Source organism: Lucilia sericata, unplaced genomic scaffold (assembly GCF_015586225.1).
Source record: "Lucilia sericata isolate MDLA Ls3-8-SP2 unplaced genomic scaffold, ASM1558622v1 Contig001217F_arrow, whole genome shotgun sequence".
Lineage (NCBI taxonomy): Eukaryota > Metazoa > Arthropoda > Insecta > Diptera > Calliphoridae > Lucilia > Lucilia sericata.
Window position 1 is genome coordinate 91,657 of NW_023995177.1, and position 10,363 is coordinate 102,019.

Here is a 10,363-nt window from a genome sequence, read left to right on the forward strand (position 1 = left end):
TTTATCGGTTATATCCTTGGAGGATTGTTTAAGAAATAACGAATACTCCTTTAGCAATGACTTACTAGCGCCTATGAAATTTGTACCATTGTCCGACATAACTGATTTTGGCAATCCTCGCCTAGCTATAAATCGTGCAAAAGCAGCTAGAAATGCTTCTGATGTTAAACTAGAGCAAGCTTCTAAATGAATGGCTCTTGTAGCAAAACATACAAAGATACATGCGTAACCTTTCATATATGGTGAATTTCGCAAATTGCCAGACTTGATCTGAAATGGACCAGCAAAGTCGACACCCGTATGTGAGAACGGTAGTGTGAGAGTGGATCTCTCTTTTGGCAGTGCAGCCATTATTTGTGATTTCACTTGTTGTTTGTAACGAACACAGGTTAGACAATGATGAACGCATTTCTTGACTGTTCTTTTTAAACCAGGAATATAGAACTGGCTTCTTACTGCGCTCATCATAAGGGTTATGTCAGCATGGACTAGAGTTTTGTGGACAAACTCCAGAAAAATTTTGCAAAATTGAGAAGAGTTAGGGATAATTATGGGAAATCGCTCATCGTACGTAAGCGAGGCATTAGCTAATCTACCATTAACCCGCATAAGACCTTGAGCGTCGAGAAATGGATTTAGAGTAAGCAGGGAGCTTTTCTTTGAAATATGCTTAGAATCCGAAAGATTCTTTAAATCTTCAGAATAATGAAACTTCTGCGTTAGTCTAATATATACAATTTTTGCGTTATTAAGCTCTTCGTGAGAGAGCGTTAAACTTTCAAACTTAGTTTTCTGTAATCTTTTATTAGTAGAACGTAAGAACCTATAAATATATGCTATTACGGCGAGGGCTCGCCGATATGAAGAAAATCTTTGGATTATATTGAGTTCATCTGTAACGGAACAGTGAACTTCAACTTTCCTTTGTTCCATAAGAGCTATGGCAGGTGGGTTCGATTTAGGCCAATTTTCTTGGGAGTCAAGTAGCCACATTGGTCCATACCACCATAAAGGATTTTTTTAAAGATCTTGTGGTTTACACCCTCGTGTTCCAAGATCTGCAGGATTTTCATGGGTTAAAACGTGGTTCCACTTAGCATTACCAACATTTTCAATGATTTGAGATGTTCTGTTGGCAACATATGTTTTCCAAACTGATGGATGTTTTTGTAACCATGCTAATACTATAGTGGAATCTGACCACAAGAAAAGTTGAGCACTTTTAAATGAATTGTTAGTTAGAGTTTGTTTAATTAGTTTTGAGAGCAGTAATGCCCCACATAACTCTAACCGAGGAAGACTTACACGTTGCAACGGCGCAACTTTGCTTTTCGCTACTAGCAGATTAGAATATCTGCCAGACACATCTTCCACTCGAATATATATTGTTGCGCAATAGGCTTGTTCAGATGCATCACAGAAACCATGGATCTGGATTTTGCTATCTGGATGGAAATGGATCCATCTGGGGATTTGAATGGATCTTATGTGTATAAAATCTTCTAAGAAAATGTTCCACCTTGAAAGAATCTGAGGTTTCACATCTTCATCCCATTCGACCCCATCTTGCCACAATTCCTGTAGAAGGATCTTTGCTTGAACAATAATGGGCGTTAGCCACCCTACGGGGTCAAACAATTTAGCGACCGCGGACAAAATTGTTCTTTTTGTTGCTTTTGATGCGAAATTGGGAATTTCGACTTTATAAGTGAAGGAATCACTGTATGCATTCCACTGAATACCTAACGTTTTCGTAGAGCTCGAATCGTAAAGTTTTAAGAAATCTGCACTTAAAATATCTTCAGTTGGAATATTTTCTAATAATTTGCTATTATTTGCCGTAATTTTTTTAAGTGGAAATCCAGCTGATTTTAAAGAATTTATTAATTGACTTTGCGCTTCTAGGGCTGAAGCCAAAGTATGTCCACCAGCTAAAATATCATCGACATATGTTTCATGTCTTAATATGTGAGATGACAAAGGAGACTGTCTCTCTACATCTGTTGCTAACTGCAGCAACGTTCGTATAGCTAAATACGGTACACAATTCACTCCGAAAGTGACTGTTAACAGCTCGTAATCTTCAATATTGCTTGAATTTTTTATTCTATACAAAATTCTCTGAAACGGACAATCTGCTTCCGTTACTAATATTTGGCGATACATTTTTTCGATATCTCCATTGAAAACGTATCTATATATACGCCAATTTAAAATAACTGACATTAAGTCAGATTGCAACGTTGGACCAATATGCAATACATCATTCAACGAAAATGAGCTTTTCGTTTTGCGAGAACCATTAAAGACTACTCTAACTTTTGTAGAAGTGCTTTCCGGTCTAAATACATCATGATGTGGTAAATAATATGAAAAATACTTTCCATCTTTACAAATTTCGGAAGAATTTGTTTTCCTCATATGACCCAATGTTATATATTCTTTTAAAACATCATTATAAATCTGTTGAAGATCTATTTGTTTTTGTAATTTTGCCTCTAGATGAATATATTGACTTTTTGCTGCGAACCTGGAAGATTGCAAATACAAGTTTTCTGGAAATTCTTGTTTAAAAGGAAGTTTTACAACATATCTACCATCACTTCTGCGATATGTTGTCTTTTTATAAAGTTCTTCACAGTAGAGATCTGTTTCTGATAGAACTTTCGATTTTGGAATTTCTTCTGTTTCCCAAAATAGTTTAAGCATTGAGGTTATTTTATCATTTTCTTCCTTATTTTGAATATTAGCAGTTAGAGAAACGCTATGTAATTTCATTGGGCCATAAATATACCATCCATAGATGGAATTTTGAGCAAGGAGATTGCCTAAGATATTCTTTTGTATTCCATCTTGAATGATATATGGAATTATATCACTACCGATTAGCATGTCTATTTGTGAAGATACCAAGAAATTAGGATCGGCTAATCTTAGATGTTTTATTCCCGAGAGATCAGCGTTTGAAATCGTAAAGCTTGGCATAAATTTGGAACTATTATAACTTGGGTACTGAGTGAGAACTCGTGGTTTTTTCTACACAAAGTTATGGTAGATATTTTACTTGAATTTGCTACCACTGTACCCCCTAATCCACAAATTTCAAAATTTGCATTTTGAGTTATTAAACCAAGCCTTTTTGATATTTTTTAGTTAAAAATGATCGTTTTGAACCCGAATCTATTAGAGCTCTAACTGTAAATACTTCTCCTAAATGTAAAATTTCTACTAGAGCTGTAGGTAATAAAATGTCATCATCATTGACAGAAAAGTTTGTTTGTGTGTTTGTCTTGTGTACTGTAGACATTGAGCTACATGGTGGTTGGCGGTTTATTGTGTCCTCCGGTTGCTGAGAGGGATCAGCATGAAACGTATTGGACGTTTTGTTTTTATTTGCTTTATTCTTCTTATTATTGGAATAATTATCCAAATGAAGTAAGCTGTGGTGCTTGTTCTTACACTGGACACATGTAAAAATGCTTTGACAATTTGTATTTGTGTGAGCTGAAGACAAACAATTACTACAAATTTTGTTCTTTTCTACATAGTCAATTCTCTGTTTTACTGAAAAGTTTTGAAATTTAGGACAATTTCGAATGATATGTGCTTTATTACATAATTTCAAAGCATATCATCATTCTTCGATTGATCTTCTTTGTTCGGGTTTTCATATCTAGCTTTATTCTGCTGTGAAGAGATATTATAATTTCTACCCTGATTATGATATGGAACATAAGCTGGGTTTTGACTTCTGAATGTAGATATTCTTTCCATTACCTGATGTCTATTTATTAAAAATTCTTCCATTTCTGCCCAGGAAGGTAAACGAGTTGGAGAACTCAACGATTGCTCCCAAAGAGCTAATGTTTCATCAGGTAATTTTGTGGAACACAAATATATTAGGATTGGATCCCATTGATCGGTTCGTATACCATGAGCCTTTAAAATTGATAAACAATCACTAATGGTAGTTTGAATCCTGTTAATAGATTCGCAATTTTCAGCCTTTGCTGCTGGTATATTAAATAGAATCTTCAACTGATTATCTACTAAAATGCGCTTGTTCTCATATCGCGCCCTTAACGCGTCCCACGCCAGTAAATAATTCTGATCTGAAAGTGGATATTTAGCTACAATACTACCTGCTTCGCCCTTTGTTTTATTCCTTAGATGATATAACTTTTGAGCCTGTGTCAATCGAGGGTGATTACCATAAATGGCGGTAAACATATCGCGGAATGATGGCCATTCCTCATAACCCCCATAAAATTCCTGAGTATCACAAGGAGGAACCTTATACAAATCTCCGAATCATTAAATGTGGCATTAATGGGATACATATTCGAAGTATTGAACAAAGTAGAGTTAGTCGGTTGATCGGGCCTTAGACCTTGATTACTAGAAGCTCTGTGCATCTTCAATTGGGCCATCATATTAGCCTTGGTACGTTGATATTCGTCCTTAACCGATCCAAATCTTACTTTTGCCGTGCATTTTTCGCTCTCAGGAATAATATTCTCATTAGTTAAAATTTAATCCTCAAAGGCTTTTCGAACTGATTGCCAGTCCTCTTCAAGGGACTGCAATTTCGTCTCGAGAAGTGACTCGGTTAAATTTTCCAATGGAGTTATATCAAACTTGGAACAAGATCCAACTAAATTATCGCATTCTAAAGCGAACTTAGCACATAATGTGGAGCCCATTATTGAAAAAGTTTAAATAAATTGTTTAAAATGGAAAATTAAAAAGCCAAATGAGGAAAACTAATATCGAAAAAGCCAAATCAATGAAAAGAACAACTAACAAGTAGAACAGTAAGTGATCTGCACTAATATTATCTAATTTGACCGTAGGTTGAAAAATATTGAGAAAAAAAATTCCGTATACAAGTCCTATAATGTATCTAATATACCGAATCTAATTGCTAAATCGCGAAAAAATATTTCTAAAAAGTTAAAAAAAAAATCTTTTAATTGAAAAAATATTACAAAATAGTTCCGTTTACAAGACCGCTAATTCGCGAAAATATTTTTCCAAAAAGATTTTACTCGAAATTTAATTAAAAATTTAAGTCGATGTTATAATTAGTATTGAACTAATCAGACCGACTCACAATGTGTAGGGAACACACAAATTACAACAAACACAATAATGTATATATGTAATGTATGTTTGTATATATGTTTATTTTGCCTTCTTTTTTTTATGTTCTTTTGTTATAGCTACGGTATAGCGTATAAAAAAAGATAATATATTTTGTTATTTTAAGAGATAAAATAAACAAAAAACCACCACCAAATTTACTTTAATATTTTTAAATAATAATATTGTAAATCTTAGTAAGTATGTATGTGCAATATTCAACAATGTTTTGATGGAAAAAAACAAAAACAATCACTAGTTCTTGCACTAAATAGAATGAACTTTATATAAAAATAAAAAATAATTATGTATGTGAAGAATGGGAATTCTTGCGACTATACTTATTATTTTTTATATAAATTTTCAATTAATTTAGCACTTTCACTGTGGTTCAAAAAGGACCATGTAAATCCATAGGTCACTGGTTCATATCCGGTTCGAAGGACCATAAACAAATTCCAACTCTTATTTTGGAGATTTGTTGCTTTTGTTTTTACTTTGTTAAGAAATTAACAAAGTTGTTCAATAACAGAATTGAGCTATGCACACAAATAAAATAGAGAATTTTATTTCTACTTACGTGTTGGTTGGTGGGAATTGAAACACTTTTTTTTTGTTTGTTTTATTTTTTTTCAAATAATTGGAGCACCGGGAGTGCGTTTTATTTTTTTTGTTTTTGATTTTAATTTATTTAAAAAACACCACTTTGACCGGGAGTCGTTCGGGATGGTTAATAATAAGCCGATCCTCTTCGCCGCCAAGCCCGGCTACCTCGTAACACTTCCTAAAATATTGCCTTTAGGAAGTGTTTGGAGACCTTCAGTCAAGGTCGGTAAGGCCGTCGTCGAAGTCGATAAGATCGTCATGGAGATCGATCAAATCGTCTTCAACGAGGCCTGACCGGACTTCGACAGCATAAATAAATTAAAACCTCATAATTTTTAATCTACCTAACATAAAAGCATAATTTTTTTAGTTAATGATTGTAAATTAATGTATTAATCCATCATGTTAAATAGTTTATAAAAAAAAGTGTACTTAGGTAGGTAGGTTTATATGAGGATGTATATTACATCAAATCCGAAGAAATACACCTAGGCCACTATCGGGCCTGTTGTGCGCTCCTTTTCATGAAAAAAAAGGGAACTGAATGAATTATTTTTCAGTTTTCATAAACTCAGTTTCCTGAACGTAATTCCTAAGAATCTTCCAATCAGTATTAGTCAGGAATGCTATTTCCGGAATAACATTACTTCCAAGATACTTGGATCTAACTTCGACGAATGCCTGGCAGTGGCAAAGAAAGTGCTCCAGAGTTTCACTGTCCCCTCCACATGCTCTACATTCGTCTGAATCCGCACGTCCAATTTTGCATAGATGTGCTCGTAATCCATACTAACTTCAGACTTGCTCATTTTGAGGAGATTTTCCGTCTTGCTCTCATCAGGGTCACCCCATAGGATCTTCGTGGTTCTACCCACTGTTTCATTATTCCCACTGTTCATTATTACTATGGTAACCCATAGTAAAGGTGACAAAATGCCATCCTGTGCTATACCGCGAAATACCTTCTTCCTGATAGTTATATCGTACATCTCGCAGCTTATCCATCTGTTCCTTAGCATGTGGTTGATCCAGTTACGGAGCACCCGGTCAACATAAAACTGGTCTACGGATTGGATAAGATATCAGTGTGCATGTTATTGAAGGCGCCTTCGATGTCAATACATACCGCCGGTGTATATAGTTTGCTATCAAAGGATGCACCTATGTAGTGGACAACTTCTTTTAAAGCGTTTTCCACCGATCGTCCCTTTACATAAGCTGCTTAAATTTTAGGTCTTTGTCGGGTATACTGCTTTAAATCATATTATCGACTATCCGTTCCAAGGTTTTAAGTAGGTATGACGTAAGACTTATCGGTCGATAAGACTTAGGTGTCGAATAGCTAGGTTTCCCTGGTTTAGGTATAAATATTACCCTTGCATCCTGCCATTTAATGGGGGTACATGTGATTTTAAAGCTTGCAGTAAATATCTGAGACAAATGTACGGAAACCAGTCCCGCCTTCATCTGTAAGAGTGCCGGGAAAATGCCATCCGGTCCTGCAGCTTTATAGGGAGCGAAGCTCTTGATTGCCCCTTTAACCATATCAGATGTAATTACAATTTCCGTGTTAGCCTCCCCTTCCTCTAATATCGGTTCGTCTATGTTATTCGATATACCGGGTGGGAAATGAGAGTCCATTAGAAGTTTCATTGTCTCCTCCATATCCTCCAGCCTCCTGCCCGTATCATCGACCATAGATTCCGGTTGGACATGAGTTTTGGATAGGAATTTTTTTATCTTCGATACGCCATTTACGCTGTCTACCTGTTCACAGAAAAGTTTATAGGAGTCTCGTTTGGCTTTTCGAACAATTTTCTTATATTCACCAAGTTTACAACGATACTCATATCCCAGTATACTGCGGTCTTTTTACGCCGTGCCCGGTTAAATTGTTTGCAAAGAGTCTTACCAAGGTTCCGGATCTCCCCGGTTACCCAGGGTTTCTCCTGGGCGAGATCTTCGCTCTCGCGGAGGGCAGCTGTCCTCGAACGATTCAAACAAGGCACTTGTGAGCATTTCTACTTTGGCGTCTATGTCTTCATTATTTCGCCATTGAAAAGTGTTCTGACATAAACGGTTCTTTAGTAAGGAACCGAACATTGTCCAACTAGTTTTAGATTTATTCCGAAACTTTATCGGCTTTGGTGGCGGCCGTATTTTGAATCTTATGTACCGATGGTCAGAAAAGGAGTGCTCGTCCGAAACTCTCCAATTCTGAATTTCGTTTATAAGCTCTTCTGAACATATAGTTACATCTAAAACTTCTTCCTTAATTCTATTGAAGAAGGTCGCATTATTACCTAAGTTGAATGTGATCAATTCTTTAGTGTTAAGGAAATCCATGAGGGCTTGTCCCCTGCGATTGGTGTTTGTATTACCCCAAGCTACATGGTGGGAGTTGGCATCACAACCTATTACAATTTTCTTATTTTGCCTTTGTGCCTCTTCGACCAGTTTTATCAGCTCCGACGTTGGTGGTAGTGTCGGAGAATCGAAAGGCAGGTAAACAGATGCAAGGTATATGTTGCCACGACCTTGCTTCAGTACCTTTGCATCCGATGTGGATAATCCTGTTGAGAGGAGAAAACATAAATTCTTGTGACATAAGATACATGTTCTCGGTCTAGACCCTGTATCAGCGTAGAAAAGTTGGAAATTTACGTGATTTAATCCAGAAACCTTGTTGCGAATCGTCCAATGTTCCTGGATTAAAGCTATATGTATCTTACCTGTGTTAATTTTAGCCATCAGAGCATTGGTAGCTGTCTCGCTCCGATGGAGGTTTATTTGGATAACCTCAATCATTGTCATCCATTTAAACTATCTTCCAACGAGCTAGTGATCACATCCCCGCTCGTTGGATTTGACTCCTCCGGGTAACCTGAAGTGGCTATTGATGCAGTGGGTACCATTGATGGCACTGCGGTGTCCTTATCAGGCATAGGAAGAGCAGTCTTTTTAATCGACACTTTCTCAATTTTGGACAGCACTGCTGTTCTGTCCTCTGGCGAGTGAGTGATTTCCTCCTCGCTTTTAGGATTTGACTCCTCAAAATTACCAGTACTTGCTAATAATGCTTTGGGTACCGTCTTAGGTGTTTTTGTGTCCTTATTGGGGCCGGTTTTGACATCCCTTTCAATCGGATTTGACTCCTTAACGTTATCAGTAGTTGCAACTGATGCTGTGGTCTTAGGTATTTTAGTGTCCTTTTTGAGGCTTGTTGTAACAGCCCTTCCAATCGGCACCTTCCCAATTTTGAATATGACAGCTTTAGAGGCGAAGTAAGCCCTACCTTTATTCTTGGCAAGACTAGCCATAGATTTCTGGTCGATACCTATTACAAATAAAGTTCCCTCAGGTTCTTCTTTCCTGTCGGATTACCGGCATCGTAAACTGCATAACAGAGATCGTCCCGGTGTCTTCTTCTGGCAAATTTGGCGTAAGATGGCGACTCTTTTCCTTTTTCTCCGTCTAGCTTCTCCTTCCTCGTTTTCGGGGGTTCTTTTGAGATACCCTTACTTTCGAGGTTGATTTCGCCGACGTGTTCGTCTTCGGAATATCTGGCTTGGCGTTGTGACCCTTACTCGCAGGATTCTCACTTGTGGTTCCTTTGAGTGAAGTATGGCTTGGCTTCGACTGTGTATTAGAAGACGGGGAGCTCTTTTTCTTCTTAGGTTTATTCTCAGTTATCAACTCCTCGGGAGACCTGATCCTTTTTGCATCAGACCTTGTGAGAGATTCCGATTTTTCCTTTGGAGTGTCGTTGGATTGACTAACTATAATTTCCTGAAGCATCTTTTCAACTTCCTCCTCTGTGCTCCAGAAAGTCTTTTCTTAGTAATAGGTAGTTTAGCTATGCTATCACTCACCTTTTTCACCATTTCCTTTTTGGGATGTGCTATAATGGTGTTATTATTATCATCTGAGGATTCAGAGACGGAGCCCTCACCTATATTTAAATGCTGACGTAGCTTAGAGATCACTCCGAGTACATCCTTCTGTTTCACCCCTATGTATTTGCCAATGGCATGCTGTACACTTGACGCATTGTCCGCCACGGAGGCCAAGGTACCCACCTCCGTAGTAGTATTTTGCCCACGATTGCAGGATGACGACGACACGTGACTCGCGAGTGGATCAACACTTGCCACCGGTACTGGGTTATTTAGGCCCTGAACCGTAACTTTCATCATTTTATTTTCCATGTTGTTTTTTTTGTCAATTTTTTGGTTCGCGAGGAATATAATATTCCCAGGTGGTGGACAATCTGTCCTCCCTTAGCTTGAGTCAAACTAAAACTGTGGTAGGATAGATGGTCCATCACCACCCCCTATCCGCCACCCGGGTACGCGCTCGGTAGGAAAAACGGGAAAACTTTTATTATTATTATTTATTATTTTTTGAAGAGGTTGAAAAAACTCTTAAAAAGCGAATTTATCCACGAATATTTAAAATATTTGGGTTAAATTAATTTGTAATTTGGATCCTTCGTTGTGGGTTATATCCACGCTTATATTTTCAGGTAAAAACGTAATTTTGGGAATTTTTTTAAACTGTTAACTTTAAACCACTATAACTTTGGCGGTTTTTTGATAAAAAATTATTCACGAGA